At 53.7% G+C, this 20122-nt stretch overlaps 1 protein-coding gene across 2 annotated transcripts in view; it reads right to left on the bottom strand.

Moving 5' to 3' along the window:
• CORO2A (coronin 2A) overlaps positions 1-16745 on the bottom strand; it is a 52443-nt gene extending 35698 nt beyond the window's left edge. The window contains exon 1 of one of the 2 annotated variants that reach the window (XM_032309021.1): positions 16503-16745. The gene's annotated coding sequence lies outside the window, so the exon portion shown is untranslated. Of the gene's footprint in view, positions 1-10152; positions 10486-16502 lie in introns of those variants that run through there. The other variant, XM_032309022.1, reaches the window with a different exon arrangement.
• Positions 16746-20122: the final 3377 nt, after the last annotated feature.

Below are 20122 nucleotides of genomic sequence, written 5' to 3'. Positions count from 1 at the left end.
AGGTGGTCAAGACACAGGCTTCAGAGACACAGACCCAGAGAGAAACCCAGACTCTCCTTCTCTAGATCTTGCAACTACATGGGCACCGACCTCTCCCCATGTTGCTATGAAATGGCGCCAAGGCTGAACAGAGCGGTTAGACCGGTGCACAGCGAGTCCTCAACAAACGGCAGCAACTGGTGGGCCAGGGAAGGATGTGCGGAAAGATATTAAAACCTGTCTGTGTCTCAGTCTTCCCATCTGTAAACTGGGGTCAACGACAGAACCTAACTTCAGGGAAACGGTAAGGATTCGATGAGTTTATTCCTTTAAAAATGCCTTACAGTGGGTGCCTGGGTGGCTCAGTCGGTGAAGCATCTGCTTTCAGCTCAGGTCCTGGGATCAAGCCCACATGCTCAGCGGGGAATCGGCTCCCCCTGCTTGCGCATGCTCTCTCTCACTTTCTCTCTGGCAAATAAATAAATAAAATCTTTCTAGAAAACTATTTTAAAAATATAAAATAAAATGCCTTAAAGCAATGCCTGGCATGGAGGCAGCTCCGACACGAGCTCCTTTTTGTCAAGGGTGGTAATTTCAGCACCCGAGCGCACACTTTTCATTAAGGCATGTCAGCAAAACCATTAAAGCACAGAATAGGCTATTGTGAGATCAAAATTTAAAAATCACAGTGGTGCTGGTTGTACAAACAGCGTGAATGTACTCCAGGGCACAGAACTAAAAATGGTTACAATGGCAAATTTTATGTGATGTAAATTCTGCCCCAATAAGAAAGAAAAGAGCCAGCAGCCCCTAGATATCCGGCTGGCTCTCCCCTGGCTCTCCCAGGCCATCAGCCGGCTCCACCCTTCCTGCTCTACTTTCCCCGGGGAGGCCGACCTCCTCCCCCGCCTTTTTTTTTTTTTTTAAGATTTTATTTATTTATTTGAGAGACAGAATGAGAGAGAGAGAGAGAGAGAGAACGCGAGGGGGGAGGGTCAGAGGGAGAAGCAAGCTCCCCACTGAGCAGGGAGCCTGATGTGGGACTCTATCCCGGGGCTCCAGGATCATGACCTGAGCTGAAGGCAGCCAACAGTCGCCCAGCCGACTAAGCCACCCAGGGCCCCCTCCCACCCCTTTCACTCCTGGCTAGTGGGGCCTTCTCTGCCCGCACCGCCCTCAGCAGAAGGGGCTGCTATAGGGCGAGTGTCCTCACAACTTTCCCAGGCCCTTTCGGAAAGGCCTGGAGGAGCTGTGCCTGGACAGAGGAGTTCTCTTCCCATCCCCTTCCTGCAGGCTTCCTCACCCTCTGCGGGCCTGGCTCCCGCTGCTCTTGGGGCAGAAAGAGCTGAGGGAGCAGTATCGGCTCACAGGGACTCTCCCTGGGCTTGGCTGGGTTTCCCATTCTGCGCAGGGAAGGCACAGATATGTTCTGAGACCAGGAGCCCAGCTCCAGTCTGCTCTGCCTCCGTTGGCTGTGTGACCCTGTTCAAGTCATTGCCCTCTCTGGGGCCCAGGGCCCCATCTGTATAATGGGAGTGTGCATCTCTGCTTGCCGCAGTCCTGAGGCTTTAGGGAGGCTCTGAAGGGAGAACGGGGTGGGGGGGAGGGGGCACATGTGCTTTGTTTCTTTACTGTGTGGTGTGACCACATGGAGAGGAGGCAGAGATGGCTACAGACACAGTCGGGCCTGGCTCAGGCACTGGTCTCACCACATACCCGCTGGGACACCTTGGGCAGGCTAGTCAACCTCTCCAGGTCTTAGGTTTTGTCATCCTAAAGTAGTAAATGAGTTCATATATGGCAAGCACTTAGAACACTGCCTGGAACATGGCAAATCCAAGATAAATTCAAAATAAGTAATAATAGCATTCTACTGAGTACTCACTGTGGGCTAGGCACTTCCCTACCGTATTTAACTGTATTAATGGGTTGAAATGAACGTTTAACAAAAATGCATAAGGTGACCTGAGCTTACAGACTAAACCAGAAGCACAAAGTGTCCATGTCGTTTTTTCTCCTCCATGTGGCAATGCTTAAAGATCTAAAGACTTGGGGGTGGAGGGGATCACCTGTGTTGGGAGGCACCCGAACCCCCTTAACAGGCTGGCAGCAGAGAAAACCTCGTGCCCCTCCCCCAAGCCCTCTGTGCTGATTTAAAGCTCTAATTCTTATCTAATCTAATTCTGAGCCAGACGCACTCACTCCTGCTCTCAAATGATCTTATTACATCTGGGGCAAAAAAACAGGACTGCCCAGCCTCGGGGATCTGGGTGGACATCCAGCCCAGCTCTCAGTCCTCCTTTCCACACCATTCTGTCTGAAAAGTCTGAGGGTCTTGGCTTGTACCATTCTAGTGATGGGAAGCTCACTCCTTCCGGGAACAGGGCAGATCCACTGTCACACTTCCTTCTCCCACTGAGTGGAAATCCCCAGTTCCCCTGCCTCTGTTCCTCCAGCTCCACCAACGGCACCCACGGCCTTCGCCCCATGGCAACCTTTCAGACAGCTGAGGCCCCTGACCACGTGGCCCTGCACTGGGTCCATGCAGGGAGGGGGAGTTTCTTGTGTGACTCAGGTTCCCATCTCCCCACTTTCATCGCCTCCCCATAATGTTCCGAGCTGTCCCCATTTGACACCTAGGTTGGAGCCCAAACCAGACTCAAATCCTCCAGATGGGGGCTGAGAACCACTCAGTGGAGCAGGTACCCCCAAAAGATCCTAGATTCACTTCTTAGAATAGTAGCACTGGCCAGACCTCAAGAGCTCATGGGGTACAGAAAGGGAAATTGAGTCAGCTTGTCCGGGGACATCCATAAAGGGCAGAACCAGGAATGGGATCTGGATTTCTGGCACCCCAGCCTGGGAGAGTCCTCTAAGACATGGAACAAAGTTCCCTTTGATCCTGTGACTGGATACAGTACCAAATATTTTTTTCCTTATCTGTGTTGCTGTTCTCAGAGGGACAGATTCCAAGCATGGCTGGGAAGAAGGCTTCTAATTGTGAGGCGCGGGGGTGGGGTGGGGTGGTCATTCACCGCAGCTGGACCCTCCTGAGACTCAGACTTTGAAAGGTGGGCTGCATTTCTCCAGACTGCGGTTTACGCTGAGAGGAATGGGGCTTCTTAGGGTCAGGAGGGGAGACAGACCCCAAGTCTTTGCTGCCAGAAAGGTCAGCACAGCCGCAGCCCCACAGTGGGAAAGGTAAATGGGGAAACATAGACTCACACTACATTCTTCATGCCTCCCGCCGGAGACAGATCCCTGTGCTGGGTTCTGTGGACCCAGAGGTAGCAATGGGGTGTCTGCCCAGGGAACAGGCAGAAGAATGGAGAAATCACACCCTACCTGAACAAATCACAAACGAGGTGATTTGCCAGAAGGGGCAGCTGCAGAGAAAGGACCAGGAAGTTAGAGCAGGGAGGCTTTTTTTTTTTTTTCCTGATCATGTGCTCTTCGAAAGAGAAAAAAATGAACCCCACCCACCAATATTTTATACGCGTTACTACTCTCAGGAGCTACGAGGCACAACGTATACATGAGGCGAGATTCATCGCTAACCAGAGTGACTCTAAAGCTGTATTTCAAATAGCGCCCCTCCCCCCAATTTAAAAAACAGCTTGGGCTGATTTCTTATCAGATTGGATTAGTTTCTCACTGTTTTTTTCCCCCTTTTCTTGTGGCTGCGGATGTGACCATGGCCAGAAACCCAAGTGTTAATTTCTTGTCCAAGAGTACTCATATTATTAGAACCACTAACAACCCACTGTTCAGATAGCAATCTTCTTCTTTTTTTTTAAGATGTATTTATTTGACACAGGGAGAGAGAGTGAGAGCACAAGCAGGGAGAGTAGCAGGCAGAGGCAGAGGGAGCAGCAGGCTCCCCGCGGAGCAGAGAGCCCGATGCGGGGCTCCATCCCAGGACCCTGGGATCATGACCTGAGCCGACGGGAGAGGCTTAACCCACTGAGCCACCCAGGCGCCCTCAGATGGGAATCTTCTAAAACCACTTGTCCATTTTGTGAGGATTAGTTTTGTTCAAACTGGTTAATATAATCCACAAAGCCAATCTGGATTAATTAGTCTGGATTCATTTGGATTCATTTGGATTCATTAACCAGGTTAAATTCACTATACTGAGCTCCCAAAGAGAGAGCAGGGGCATGCTTGCCATCCCTTCTCAGAGTACTTTCCCCTTCTCTGCAGAGACTTCCGGAGACACGAGACACGAGGCTGTCTGACGGCCTGAGTGGTGTCGGTGGGTCTGCATCTCCCAACCTTGAGCAAAGCCGAATGATCGTCTCGATAGAGCTCTTCCCTGCGCCCCAATAAGAGTCTTGCACCCCTCACTTGGGAGGCCACCAGAACAGAAGCCGGGGAGACCAGCAGGATTTTCAGGCTGCACAGGATGGTAGAGATCGTCTAGTCTAACCCCCTCCCCTTTCAGGTGAGGAAACAAGGCCTGGGTGAGGGGTGTAACTAGCCCACTGCAGAGCCCAGAGAGAACGCAAATGTCTAGCTCTTGATGTGCAAACCAGCTGCTTCCATGTCCCCGCCTCAGTCCAGCCCCTTCCTCCGCCATTCTCGGCTCCCTGCCCCTCTCAGCCCTCTGCAGCTGTATCCCCCGTGCCACGAGGTCGGCCCCTGGCTCTGAGGCCGGCTGGAGGTGGCATGGAGGTGATGTGTGTCCCAGTCAAGTTATAGGTGCTATCAGGATGGGAAGGGGGGACACATGGAACCATGAGTAGGCCACGGTTCTAAGAGTCGCTCTGCTTCCCTCTGTAGCCTTGGTTCCTTGTCTGTGAAATGAGACTAGTTAAACCCAGCTCCTGGGTTTGCTCTTTGGATACCCATGAGGTCCCCCTGATGTCTGTGGGCTGGGAAGTGACCCCTGAGGGGTGCTACGGTTATCCTTACACTCTGGAAGGTTTTGTTTAGGCGATGGGATCCGGGGGGTGAGATCTAGAGTCTGTGGAGTCTACCTCCGACTGCCAACCAGAGCCCTGGACACTGCAGGGCTTGGAGCCCTGGCAGCCCAGTGGTCCCCCGAGGTGCCGACCCAGGCCTGGTGTGGCGGTGGGCAGCTGTGGGCATGGATCCCGGGCCTTCCAAGGCAGGCCTTAAGTCCTGCTCCTGTCTCCACAGCTCTGCTGTCCCCTGCTCTCATCCGCCTCATCTCCACATCCCTCTCCCCTCGTCCACGCTGTCTTCCTAATCTCCCCGCCTGACTTCTCCTAAGCTGAGTCCCATTTGGGCGACCCTGAGACAGAAGCATCCCTTCTTCCAAAACCTTCAATGGCTTCTCCGTTGGGCATTCAAAGCTGAGGTGTGGCCCAGGAGTGAACCAAGGAGAGAGGTGGGGGCAAGGTGGGGGAGAGAAAGGGGGATAAGGGCAGTAGGGCTGGATGCAGACAAGAAGGGGGTGCAATCTCCTCCCTCCCTTTCTTTTTTTTAAAATTTTTTAATTTTTTTATAAACATACTCTCTATAGCTCTACAATACCTCCCTTTCTTTTTAAAGATTTTATTTATTTGACAGAAAGAGACACAGCGAGAGAGGAAACACAGCAGGGGGAGTGGGAGAGGGAGAAGCAGGCTTCCCGCTGAGCAGGGAGCCCGATGAGGGGCTCCATCCCAGGACCCCAGGATCACAACCCAAGCCGAAGACAGTCGCTTAATGACTGAGCTACCCGGGTGCCCCGGCGGGGGTGCATTTTCTATAGAGAACTTAAAAACAATAATAAGACTAAAAGTCTGACCTTTTATTATCATGATCTGCCTGCAATTCTCAACAGAAATGATAAAACACTCCCCTCTGCCAGGCCAGGCTGCTCCCGCCTCCTCTGCCCTTGGTGACTGCCCAGGACTGGATACTACGCCCTGGACCGAGCCAAACTGGACTGTGTTTGCCACAGCCCGAACAGGCTCAGCGCGCTCCCGGTCAGCAGCCCTGGCTTACACTGGTTCTCTTGCCAAGTCCCTCTAGCGCTCCGCCCGCCCCACTGCTGCGACAAGGTTCAGCTTAGCGGCTCCCCTTCGTTGTCTTCCCACACGCATCCCGTGCACTCCTTGGCTAGCCACAGCTCCCCGCCCCCACCTCCCCCCCCCCCCCCCCGCCCAGGCCATGTGCGGACCCCGCAGCATCAGGTTCTCATCTCCCAAGGACGACCGAGGAAAGGAAGCACCCCATGCAATCTGGAACCCGCAGCACGGCAAACCATACTAGCAGAGTCCCTGTCTCCCTGTGTGACCTCAGATCCATCCCAGATCCTCTCCAGCCTCAGTTTCCCCCTGTCCAAGGGTCGTATCCTCTCCAAAGGCCCTCCTTTCCTTGTCCTCAGTCACCCATTTCTCTTGGCCACACCCTGCACTTTGCCACCCTGTGAAAACGTTCCACTTGCTTCCAAAGTCACTAATCCAAGCGCCCCCTTGCTGACCGCCCATTGGGCGCTGCCTCAACTCCGCTGCCAAGACTGGACACAGCCTCTCCATGAGGCCAGCTCCCGGATGGCGTCTGGGCCATCCGACCTCAGCCGCTTTCTTGTGTCCAGTGATCTGGGACATCCTTCCACAGCTCTGCCCCCGAGAGACGCCTCCTTTACCTCATCCCCGCCCATCTGCCCCTCTCTCCTCTCCTTCCACGAGGTCCGTCACCTCATCCTCGCCAGAGACCTCTTCGCCCACTGACCTCTTTTCCCATCAGCCACCAAAAGTCTGGTGCTGGATGAACCAGGATACTTAAGGAGGGCTGGGGAAAAAATGGACAAAACCCAAACCAGGACAAGTCTCAGTGGGGTGACAGCTTTCCCACTACAGCTCTTCTCCTCTGGGGACCCTTCCCTCTGCAAGGCAGGTCTTGTGACGGCACAGCCAGATCCCAGCGGTTGCCCGGGTGGCCTCCTCCTCCTCCTCCTCCAGCCGCCCATCACCAGCGCTCCTTGTACACCATCCACCCAGCTCTCATCCCACTGCTACCAGCAGCTCTCACCTGCACACACTCACCTACCTACCATCTTGGCCCCTATCTTATCAGAAGATGCCCATCTGAGCATGTCACTCCACAGCCACTGCTCCAGGAGCTCAAGGGTCTGGCCCACTCCACCTCTCTGGCCTCACCTGCCCAGGAATCAGAGCTGGAGACACTCAGAACTTTCAAGTCCTCAGAGGCCCCCGTCTGTCAGCCTCAGCATTGTTTCCTTGGTCCAGCAGCCTCCCCTTCCCCCTGACTGATCTTTCAGATCTCAGTTCAAAAGTCCTTCCTTTGGGGCATCTGTGTGGCTCAGTCAGTTAAGCGTCTGCCTTTGGCTCAAGTCATGATCCCAGAGTCCTGGGATTGAGTCCCACATCCGGCTCCCCACTCAGCAGGAAGTCTGCTTTTCCTTCTGCCCCTCCTCCCACTTGTTCTCTCAATCTCTTTCTCTCTCAAATAAATTTAAAAAAAAAAAAAAGAAGAGTCCTTCACTTAGAATAGCCTTTTGCAGTTGACCCAGAACTGGACACATTCTCTGCTCTGTAAGCTTTGATGCCGTCTCTTCCCCAACAGGCACCTGTTGCAGGTTTTGTGGGATGCGAGGATTACTGTCCGTTGCCTCTGGTCTGTGACCCCACCACGGCAGCACCTATGTCTGTTCTGCGGTGTGCTGTAACCCTAGCGCCACGCCGGGCTTCACAGGCACTCGGTGACCCATACGCAAATAAAGGTCTCATTCACAAGAGTAAATCAAAAAATAACTTTGTAGGAAATGAATGTGTGGGCCTTTCTGGGTGAGGCTCTAGGGTGACTGATCTGTGTGAGGCAGGTCTCTGTGGTCTCTCTCCAGAGTGGGCCGTAAGTCAATCTAGTCCTGATAATGATTGTTAACAAGGTTGAGGTTAATGAACCAGCCAAGAAGTTCTCTGAGCTCTTCCTGTCCATTATCTCTCCAGCTCCCCTCCGGCCTTCCCCCCATTACTCATATAGCACTGGGCGTTTAATGACCAGTCCACAGGGGCATTTCTGAACTCCGAGCTGGCATTATGTTCATTTTGCAATGTGAACACTGTCTTCTTCGGAAGAGCCAGCACTCAGGAGCCTTTGCTTTTTGAGGTTGGGTGAGGAAAAAGTGATGGATGGGTTCAAATCCCAGCTTTATCTTTTGCTGGCTGTGTGACCCTGCAAAAATCCCTTAACCTCTCTGGGCCCCTGTTTCCTGATCTGTAAACAGAGGACAAGACTATCTAGCCAGGAGGTTGACAGAGGATTAGATGAGTATATGTACATTAAGAATCTAGGGTGGGGCCCTCCTGCTTGTTGTTCTGATTGATTCCAAGACACATTTTTTTGACATTTAACATCTCTGAAACTGAAATGCAACTTAGAGTTTTCTGTTTTTCCTTTCTTAATGGGTTATAAAACAATGGCATATCTCACAACAGATGGTACCCGGCATCCAATAAAATATGACAGGAGATTAGTTTCTTTACTTCCCTTGTAAAGAGGCGGGAAGGTGTATGAGAGCCCCACGGACTGAAGACCAAGCAAGGGCATCACTGAGGGAGAAGGGTCTGCGGGGGTCGGCATACTGAGGTGGGCCCCTGAAGCATTTACAAGGCCCCTGCCCTAGCCAGCGGGCCCTCTGGACCTGTTCCTGCCATCCCAGTCCCACTCAGGGGGTGGCCCAAGTGCCAGGAGAACACTTACCCTTCTGGACCTGACCCTGTGCTCCTGCTGCTGGGGCCTGCGGTCCTGCTTGGACAGTCTGCTCACCGTGCGGAGAGTGCTACCAGCCACCTCCAACCCCCGTCTCTGTCCCAGGAAGAGTCCTAGAACCTACTCCAGACACCTCTCCTTCAGTGCCGCCTCCAACCAGGCCACCCCTGGACCCGGTTCCCAACTGTCCTGAAGGCCAGCAGGGAGGATATCATCCAGGCCTCACCCAAGGCCACCCGCTGTGGGTGCCTCCTGGAACCCTCTAGCCTGCTGATGTCAGACCGTTATACTCTCTGCATTATACTGTCACATATATTACATGCGGACAACTTGTTCTAGAAATAAACGTCACATAGCGTGCAAAAATTTCAAAGTATAGAAAAGACAAAAGTAAAAGCAATCATCAACCAGCTTCATGTGTCTGCGTATTTTCACATATTCACAAGTGTGGACATACATTCTTCTCCCATATTCAAACCCAAGCAGGCTCAGTGCCCGCAGCGTGTTCACCGTGTTCTCTGCCTTGCTTTTCCAGGTAATGCGACCTCGCGGACCTCCTTGACCCAGAACTATTTCTCCTCAGTGACCTCACGGCACTCCCGTCTTCCACCCCTTCCCCTGGCACGTCCCTTAGATCTCAGCCCCTCCTGCCCAGGTCCTGAGGCCCAGCCCATGCGTATGGCCCTGCGTTTCTGCAGGCACTTGTCCTCTTCAATGGGACAGGGCTGTGACTGGGTTACGGCTGTCCTCGGGCCCCCTCTAAGCACAGCCACACCCCCCCTACAGAAATACTCTTTAGCTCTTAAATCAAGGGGTATAAGGTGAACAGAGGCTCTCTGTCCCTGTTAGGTTTGATTGGAGGCCTTTTAAAATAGACCAGATGTTCTCTGAGACCCAGAAGGATGCTGGCCCTGTGTTTCTTGAACTGCCAGGGGCTCCAGACATCACAATAAGCAACAACAAACAGGTGCCTGACATTTTAGAGTTCAGAAGTACTACCATGCTCTTCATCCAATTTTAAGCCTCACAACCACCCTATAAATTAGGCAAAGCAGGTACTTATCTTTGGGCCATTCTACAGATGAAGAGGCTAGGGCTCAGAGAGGTGAGCCATTTACCCAATGACCTTCTGCACTTTCCTCCCCTCCCATGTCTGGCTGACTTCCATCCCACTCACAAGCCAGCTGGGACATCACCTCCTCCGGGGGCCTTCCCCACCTCCAGCCCCACCCAGGCTAGGTTAGCTGCCCCTCTTTGAGGGCCACAGCTCCTGGGCTTCCCTATCAGAGCTGGAGCCCCCCGCCCCCCTCCCAGCTGCACACCCTTGCAGACGGTGCTGGGTCTGGTTTCTCTCCATCATTCCCTTGAGCACAGGGAAGCCTCAGTAGACGGCTGCTGGCATGAAGATCGGTACAATCATCAAGGCAGGAAATAATCTCCCCACTTTATGGGTGAGAGGAAGGGGCAGAAAGAAGGGACAGGACTTGCCTACAGAGCACGTTTTAGGCCAGATGCGGGCTCCCTCCTTGGGGGCGTGGCTTCCTTCCTTCCACTGTCTTTTGCTGTCTGCAATCTTGGACTGCAGGCCACTGCCCCAGGTTCATTTCTGTCTCCTCCTGCACTGGCTGGGCCTACCTGGTTCAGCCAGGTGTGAAGGGGCGTGTCGTGGAGGTGCTCTGGCTGGGGCAGGCTCAATCCCCCAGCCTGAGCCAACACCCCGGGGGGCAGCCTTAGGGACAGCAACAGTAGCCACCCATCTATTGAGCACCTCCGTGTGCCGGCACTTTCCACTTACACCTCACTTCATCCTGCAGCTGGCACCATTATGATGCCATTCTGCAGGTGGGGCGGGGTGCGGGGGCGGGGAAGACCCGGCCCAAGGCTCACCTGGTAGCTGGCTGGGCCTGGATGCCGGGACCACATCCCTAGCAGCAGGAGGCCCCAGGAGTTTGCAGGCACCAGAGCCAGAAATAAATGCACAGTCAGAGTACAAGAGACAACTCCCAGGGGGCCTGCAGGCCTGGCAGGGCCCCAAACTCTCACTCCCTGTCTCCTGGCCACCTCCCACCCAGGGCCCATGGGAGGGTTGAGACTCTTGAGCTCAGGGAACCCAGGCCTGCCCCGGCAGCCCGGCCTGGCCCAGCAGGCAGCCCAGCCCAGCAGTCCTGGGCCCTGCCTGTGGGTGGGGTCACGCCACTTGCCAGCCCCCTGCAAACTCTGGGCTCAAGGCCAGACCGAAAGCAGCTGCCACATCAACCCTGCACAAGTTCTCAGCATCCTATTTCTTGTCAGAATGAGACCTCACCTATCTGTTCCCAACTAGGTGAGAGATGCTCCACAAGGCCCTACCTTTCACTGAGCCTCGCTTTCCCCATGTGTGAGCTGATGCTGGGGCGGGGTGAGTGCGGGGGTGTGGCTCACGGGAACCCACCAACTGACATTCCAGGTAGCAGAGCACAGTGATGAAGACCCTGGAGACTGGAGCCTGATGACATGGCTTCAGGTGGCTGACCCTCTGCAAATGGCCCAACCTCATCTGTGAAATGGGGGAGAACAGGGCTCCTGGGAGGCTCAGTTGGTTAAGTGGCTGGCTGCGTTCAGCCCAGGTCATGATCTCAGAGTTTTGGGATCGAGCCCCACATCAGGCTCCTTGTTCAGCAGGAGCCTGCTTCTCCCTCACCCTCTGTTTGCCACTCCTCCTGCTTGTGTTCCCTCTCTCTCTCAAATAAGTAAATAAAAGCTTTAAAAAAAAATGGAGAGAATAGTTGAAAAAAGGCGAAGTAAATATGCCAAAATATTTATAATAATTACCTGAGATGAAAAGAGAAAATACAGATAATTTATTTTCTGTTTTCCTTTTTTTCTAAATTTCCCATTACCATCAAGTATTTATAATATAAAAAAATACTTTCCCTGTAAACTAACTTTATTGAGATATAACTTACATATAATAGAATACACTCATTTTTCTTAAAAAGTAGCAATAACAATGAGAGTATCTATCTTCCACCATGCTTTGAGGACTGAATGGGTTAATGTATGTCAAATCTTAGATGGTTGCCTAGAGCAGAAGTGCTATTAAGTGTTTGTTCAATAAATAAGCTAAGACCAGCCTGGCTTCCTCCTCTTCCTCCTCGTGCTCACCTGGCCTGGACCCCCACCCCCCATCCTCATTCCCAGCACCTACATCCACTGGGTCACTGCCTGGGTCCAACTCATCCCCCCAGCCTGGATTATTTCCACAACCTTCTCTCTGCAACCCAGAAGACACACACTGACATCAGATCTGGCCATGCCCTGGCCATGTCCCATGGCTCCTCACTGCCCTCTACTAGAGGCCCTGGGTCCACTATGAGACAGCATCTCATCTCAACAAGCTACCTAATGTCTCTATCTCTGTTTTTTTAACTGAAAAAGAGAAGTAAAAAGAGTACCCCCTCCTCGGGGCACCTGGCTGGCTCAGTCAGTAGAGCACACAACTCTTGATCTTGGGTCACGAGTCTGAGTCTCAAGTGTGGCATGAAGTCTACTTAAAAAGGGGGGGAAAAAAGAGCATCCCCCCCCTCACAATGATGCACAGGGCAGGGTCCAAAATCTGACCACCAGTGGCACCTCTTACGCATCTCCCCTGCCTTCTCTGTCACTCTGTTCTCGCCCGCTCTTCCGTGAACATGCCAGGCATGGTCCTACCCCAGGCCTTTTGCACTGGCTGTTCCCTCCACCTGGATGGCTCTTCCCCAGAAACCAGCCCAGCAACCTTCCTCACCTCCTTCAAGACTTAGCCCCAAAGTCTCCTTCTCAGTGATCCCCCAACCACCCAATTAAAAACTGCAACCCCATCCTTCCACTCCCCTTCACATGCCTGGAACGTAACTCCCGTGTTTTATTTGTTCCACCCCATTTATCACCATTTTCCTTTACTTACTGTTTATTGTCTTTTCTTCCCTATCAGATTGGAAGTTTCTTTAGGATAGATTCTGGGGGTCTATTTTATTTACTGTCAAGACTGCTGCCTCCACCCCAGGAAATACCGAGCACAATGTAGCTGTTCAATAAAAGAACAGCTAAATGACTAAATGAATAAATGTAAAGCACTTAGGACAGAATCAGGCAGGTGGGAAATACTCATTGTCATTAGTATTTTATTAGAATTACTGATTTTTCAAGGTGAGGATCCCATGCCCTTCCTCCTTGACTTTTCCAAGCTTATAATCACACTTTCCTAGTCTCCACTGCACCCTGCCAATCTCTCAATTATGGTAGGGAGCACAGGGCTCTTTAATTATATCTTTTTCCATTCAGACTGAACTGAATGAACTGCCATTTCTTGTTAAGTCAAGAACAGTCAGATATTGGCCATTTCCCACAGTTTAACCTAATATATTTCTCATGTCAACATGCAGGACCCTAGGAGGCACCTCAAGTCCTCGTACACAGTAGATACCCAATAAATGTTTGTTCACAGAAGGCAAGCCACCTATTCCCGGCCCTTCATACTAGGTGTGATTGCAAAGCACCTCTAGTCTGGTCTGAAGGAGGCAAGGAACAGCCTATAGCCTTAAAATAACAAACAGAAGATCCTGCTGCACTATTTTCTGGTCTTCCTGAAAAATCTCTGTCCCCTGATATCTGGCAAAGAAAAATAGAAACAAAGCCACACTCCCCTGTACAACAATCCAGCTTCTGGCCATCTGGAACTAACAAAAGTCAAAAGCTGAATGAAGCCCCTTCCAAGGGAAAAAGACTAGCTGCAGTCCTTTAAGAGGATTTGTTTAATGATGGGGGAGGAAGGCTAGAACATTCTTTGGTTATCACCATGTTCACTGTTCCAACACAGGCTTCAGTTACAGAGATCTGTTAGGTCCTTAAGGCGGGTTGTCAGAGCTGAAAGAAATTCAGCAATCATTGACTCTATGCCATTTCACAGATGGGGAAAGTGAGGTCAGAAAAGGAAAGGGGGGGCACCTGGGTGGCTCAGTTGGGCATGCACCTTTGGTTCATGTCATGATTCCAGGGTCCTGGGATGAAGAAACATGTGAGGTCTGCTTCTCCCTACCCCTCTGCCCCCCCACTCATGCTCGGGGGCTCTCTCTCTCTCTCAGATAAATTTTTAATTAATAAAATCTTAAGAAAGAAAGAGAGAAAGGGAAAGGGACTGAGCCAAGGTCACACTGTGGGGTACATGCAGAGTTCATCCTGGATGTACACCTAACGCCTACTGACTTGAGTCGTGAGCTTTCCTCTTGACCATGCTGCTTTTACGGCAGCCTGATCCCAGCAATGGAAGCGTTTTTTTTTTTTCTTTTTCTTTTTTAAATATTTTATTTATTTATTTGACAGGCAGAGATCACAAGTAGGCATGGAGGCAGGCAGAGAGAGAGAGGGGGAGGCAGGCTCCCTGCTGAGCAGAGAGCCCGATGTGGGGCTCGATCCCAGGACCCTGAGATCATGACCTGAGCCGAAGGCAGCGGCTTAACCCACTGAGCCACCCAGGCGCCCCCCAGCAATGGAAGCTTTAATGCTACTATTTTTTAAGCTGCGCTTTTCAAATGAAATACTTATTAAACCTCAGGTAAAACACCAAAAGCGTCACTACATGAAAACTTGTTATAAATAACAGCACTGCATTCATCTTCCTCTATAGTTATTTCCTTAAGGTAAAGTCCTCAAAGGAAGAAGTCTAGGGGCAAAGGGCAGTTTGAATCATTTTCCTGGACTCTTGTAACAGGCTACCAGATAGACCTGCAAAATTAAAGGCTGCTGGAGGATCCCCACAGCCTTGCAGCAGGGAGGTTTATCCTTTTATATTTATTTTTGTTCATTTTATAGGAATAAATACAGACCACTTTCACTTACTATATGGTATGTGTCTTCCAACAAATAAACAAATACTCTGGTCTTGCAATCAGAAACCCGGGGCGTGGCTGCTGGCTGGCGTGTCAACTTGGACAAGTCATGTCCCCTCTGGGGCTAGGGGATGCCTATCTAGACAATGAGGGGGTTGAAGCGATGATTTCTTCCGCTGCCTTTCAGCTTGGACATGCCATAATTCCACAGTACATTTTCAAATTATTAGGATAGGATGACTTTATAATAGCCAGAATCTACCAGGCCCCTAAATCAGGCCAAAATGCTGAGCAGGAAAACAGATTATACATATGTGGAGATGACAAGACACTTAGGTAGCACTTAAGCGTGTGTGTTAGAGCTACGTTCGAGGGACAGCACATATACTTAGTCTGCTTTTACGAGGGGGTAATAATACTCATTTGTGGTCTAGCTCCAGGTTCTGTGAGGCTCCACCATAACCAGAGGGCACAGTCATGGCCACACTGCCAGTCAGATCAAGAACCCCAGACTTGCAGTCAAAGGTAGTTCACCCCCCAGTAAGTGCCCCCCCCAGCCTCTGCTCACATCCCTCTGATGATACAGAGCTCACCACACGCCCAGGCAGTAAGAAAGCTCTTGGGTGAGGGCAGGTCACGAAACAGACAAGAAGGCCCAGTCTTGGTTCTCAGAAACTACTCCCTCCATCAGGGCAGGCAACAGGAGAAAATGAAGAGGCACTGGAGGCAGGAAGGGGCTGGAGAGGGGCTCCTACCGCTCCTCCCCTCACCCCAGACCTCTAAGGGAGCTGCTAACCCAAAGGCATTCCGAAATGCAGGAAGTGCACATTCTAGCCCTGATGCGGGTGGGTTCTGAATGAGCCCCAGGCTCACTACTACTGGCTCTGGGGCAGACACCTCAGCTCCTGCCTCTTCCCTTTTCTCCCTTTGGCTCTAGCCAGAGAAAGAGTGCTGGGCTTGGAGCTGTTCAGCCCGGAAGTGAGCAGATTTAAGGGACCTGATGATTGTCCCAGAGTGGAGGAAGATGTTGTCTGTGTGCCCAGAGCAGGACCAGCAGCTTCCAGCTGAGTGAGATCCCCATCATAAGAGGTGTGTAATGGGAGCAGCAAGACCTTCCAGAGGGGATCTTACTGAGCCACTGGGCCAGACACCAGAGGTTTTTTTGTTTTTTGTTTTTTTTTAACCCTGAGAGCTTGGAGCCACAGTCCCTTAGACACGTGCTCCGTCCCAAACCCAACCCTACCCAGACACAGCTCTCTTGGCACTGTCGCCCCTCTGCGGTCCACACACATAAACCTGATCCAGCCCTATCATGCCTGGAGGGGCAGGGAAGGGGATGAGGGTGTCCGATACTATGCTCTAAAACCTGGTGGGTTCATGGGTCTGGTCCAGGCAAATCTGCAGCTGACGGTCCCTTCACTCCCAACTCAGGGCTCCCCCAGCAAGGCAGACTTGGCCGGCCGGCTTCGAGGGCCCTACCCTACATGCCTAGGGGACCCCGGGTTGTCGCCCCCTCCAGTTTCCCGTACCTGGAAGCTGAGGCCCTGCAGGCCACCCAGTCAGGAGGGGGAGCGTCTAGGGTCCCGCGGGGGCACGCAGGCCACCGAGTGGGGAGGGCTGTCGGGACCGGCTGGCCACACCCAGCGTGAGCGGCCCTCGCTGCGGGTTGGGGTGGGCGATGCAGACAGTACCGATCCCAGCCCCAAGCCGTCGGGAGCCTGGACCTCAGCGCGGCCTCTCTCAACGGCGCGGAGCGCAAGGGGCCACCCTTGCGCCCGCTATCCCAGTGAGGAAACTGAGGCCTGGAGGAGAGCGGTGCTTTGTAAGGTCACGCGGGGGTGACGGAAGCCTCGTCCCCCTGCGCCCCGCCAGGTCCCCCGCGGCGCGCCTAGCCCGGCATCCCGCCCAGGGCGCTGCAGCCGGGAGGCGCGGGGCGCACACACCGCGCGCACCGGGAAGGCAGGCACCGCTGGCGGCGAGGGGCCGCCCTACCTTGATGACGACCGCGCAGGTGGCGGTGGCGGTGGCGGTGGCGGCGGCGGCGGCGGCAGCGTCCGGCTCCGGCTCCGCGCTCCTCACCGCCCGCCGAGTGCCCGCGCGCAGCGCCACCGCCTCCTCCCCGCGCAGGCGGGGGGGCGGGGCCGATGGGCGGGGCTAGGGCAGGGCACGAGCCCCGCCCGCGCGCCCCGGGGCCGAGGGGCACCCCTCCTTCCCCACCCTCTCGACCGCGCTCCTGGCCCCCGGGACCGGTCTTGGGGCGGGCGCACGCGCACAGAACAGACGCTCACAGCGCACACGCCGCAGTGATTGGGGCGGGCCGCCCGGCGCCCAAGCAGAGGCTGGGGGAAGCGAACCCGCAGCTCCCTTGGGGCGTGCCGGGGGGCAAGGAACTCGACCTCCCGAGCCTCCCTTCCTCCCCTGGCCAAATGCAAACAGTGACTGCTTCCGCGTCCGAGAGTGTTGGAGAATCAGACGAGACGACTTAATCTACCGGCCTGGCAAAGTGCGCGCGCAGAGCCGGCCACGGGAGTGGCGCTTGGTAAACCCGGGCTGGTAGAGAAATTTCCGAGGCTTCCCAGTCGGCGGGGAGGAGCAGAGCAGGGAGGGCAGCTCAGTAACGGGGGACTCCGTTCTCTCAGGAGCCAGGAGGGGGCGCTGCCGCCCGGTCTTGCCGGCTCTGGGGTCCTGAGCACACTAGGCAATGGGAGATGGGGAGATCCCTCCTTTTAATAATACGGCCATCTCACACTTACTGAGCCAGGCACTGTTCTAGGCACCGTAAATGCATTACCTCACTTTACCGTCACACAAGCCTGTGAGGTTACACTATTACCTATTTTACAAATAAGAAAGCTGAGACACAGGTTAAGCACCTCGCTTGAGATCGCACAGCTAGTCATCAGCCCCAAGCAGCACGGCTCCCAAGCTCAAGCTCAGAGCCACTTCATCACACCACCCTTCTTGAGAAGAGCTTTGTTTTGTTCAGTTGTGCATCTCGGAGCACTTAGAACAGTAGCCAGCTCAATTCTGAGTGAATAACAGAGCATACTATGTACTTTACGTATATTATTTCATTTAATCCTAGTGACCCTTTTATTTAGCTGCTATTATTACCCCCATTTTACAGGTAAGAATATTGAGACTTAGAATGGCTAAGTAAGTCGGGGTTCTTGAGTATCTCCTTGGAAAGAATAACCAGGGTCAAATCCTGCACCTTATTCGGTGTTCACTGGGCCACTCCCTGCACCGAGTCCCCTCCCCGCTCCCCATCCCTCCTGTGCGTGGCCCTCAAAGCCCCGCCCTCCCCGCTCAGACAGAATGTGAGCTTCAAGTATCAGCCTGAGTCGGGTATTTCATATTTCAGAAAAGCAGAGAAGTCAGAATGTTTTGGGAGTTCCTTATATTTAACGGCTCAATATCGCCTTTATTTTTAATTACTCCTGGGGGTGGGTGGGCACCACCACCTTTCCAAGGCTAAGCTATCTGAATGTCCTAATTCACCTGGGGCTTGGGCCAGTATCTCAGGTCCGTCCCCACAACCCCCACAAACTCCGTTCTATGAGGAAGTCTCTTCCTACAGCATCTCCCATCTGTCTGAACCAAGGCATCCTTCCGTCCAGGTTCGCCACCTTCCCAGGAAGCCTACCTCCGTGCCCAGTGAGCGTGCCCTCCCAGCATTACAGCTGCATCTTGTCCCCCTGCGCCATGGTGGTGGATGGCTGGGACTGTGTTGGGGAAAGGGCAGTTTGGCAGGGACCTTTGGGGTCCACAGGCATATGGACTATTGGGAGGCCATTGGAGGCCTCCGCAGTAGACAATCCAGGACCCTTTCTGGGGATGCTGCATGTGTGCATGCCTGTACACCTGTGTGTGTGTGGGGGGGGGCGGGTGTCTTTGTTCTCCTGCCTCTTCTCCCCCCTGGTCCTTTTGAGGAGGGCTACCTGCCCCCCTCAAGCTTATGAATTGCACATTCTGAGGCCAGAGCAGGGATGACCTGCCCAGGAGCCCCTAGTTAGAAAATCACACAATAGGTTTGGCCTCAAAGCTGGGCCCATCTGCCAGTATCTTCTGTTGGGTCTTGGTTGAATGGGACAGACACCCCCTTCCTTCCCTATGCGTCAACATGGCCAGTTTTGTCTAATCTGCCACGTGTGGATCAATGCCATGTGCACGACGAGAATGTGTGTGAGGAAGGGTGGCAAATTCTTCACCTACCTGCCCGACATGGAGCTTTCTGGGCACCACTGGCCTGTGTCCTGGGAGACTGAACGAAAAATGAGGGCACAGCAATGCCTGGGGGGTGAGGTTCTGAGTGCGGGGGATGTTAGTGGAGTACAGGCATTCTATAGAAGTCAGTGTGCACCTCCCACTTTGACGCGGAGGTGGGGGCGTCTTCCAAAGTGCCCTTCAAGCCCTTCCTCCTCCTTTGAGGAGTCCTTTTGGGGGACATTGCCCCAGGGAGGTTCCCTGGGCAACTCCTGTCCCCTCCCCTATCCAGTGCGGCATGGATGGCAGCTTGCTGGGGGCCTAGGGGCTGAGAAAGATGCTGTGAGCTGAGAGGTCCCATCCCCTGGGATAGGAGGGTGGGGCTGTGAGGAATCAGATCCCTAGCTCTAGAAGGCCGCAGCCCCTGGGGATGGGGGGCAACAGCTGTGGTGCAGGGCCAGGAATCTGACACCACGGGTGGGCCCCAAGCACGCTTGGGGAAGAAGGGGGAGGAAGGGAAGGCAGCAGGAGCCACAGACCTTCTTGAGCTGGGACAGCCTCCACCCCCACCAGTCGCTGTTACAGCCTCCCTGTCAGGTGGATGCTTCTTCCATTTTCCTTTGCCTGAAGCTCTCCCATGGGGCCCTACACCCCTCAGGAAGCTAGAGGCCAGGTCTGTTCTCCCCCCCCCCCCATCCTTTGGTGTTTTAGGCTCCAGAGGAAGCTGAGGTGAGCTGAAATGAACCCTCCGTGGTCTAACAGTTAGCACCTCTAGGGCTTGAGCATGGCTTAACCACTCAGTGGCGGGCTGTGTGACTTTGGGCAAGTTGGTGAACCTCCCTGAGGCTTCACTGTCTTGTTTCTAAACTGAGCGCAGCCTGGAGTGAGCAGTGCTCTAGGACAGGCAGTTCTGATTCCCGGCTCCAGCTCCAAGCATCTCACTTCACAGCTGGAGGAAGCCGGACCAGGGCCAGTCCTGTGGTCTCCAACCCGCCCCCCCCCCCCCCCCCCGGTGTATCAGAATGCCCCCACCCCCACAGGCTGTGCGGCACACGGCACCAGCGTTCTTTAAGAGCCACTTCGCTGATTCTGTCGTTGGGCCAGGTACAAACCAGAGGTTACTGGGGGCTGAGGACTGGGTCAGCAGCAAAACACCACCCCTTCCCCTAGTCTGGGAGGGGCAAGGTGGAGGCCCCGAGCTGTTGGCTGAGCTGCTTCTCCTCCTGGGGGTGGGGAGGGGAGATGAAGGGGTTAGAGGGAGAAAGGAAGGGTGGTGTGAATGGGCAGGAGAAGAAGGGGAGAGATGAGGGAAGGAGAGGGAAGGAGAGGAAAGAGGCAGGACACGGAGAGGAAGCAGGGGAGAGCTAGGAAGGGGAGAGGGGGTGTCATTTATCTGACAGGCCGTG

The sequence above is a fragment of the Mustela erminea genome, chromosome 12 (genome assembly GCF_009829155.1).
Source record: "Mustela erminea isolate mMusErm1 chromosome 12, mMusErm1.Pri, whole genome shotgun sequence".
NCBI lineage: Eukaryota > Metazoa > Chordata > Mammalia > Carnivora > Mustelidae > Mustela > Mustela erminea.
This window is presented reverse-complemented; position numbering and strand designations above follow the sequence as displayed.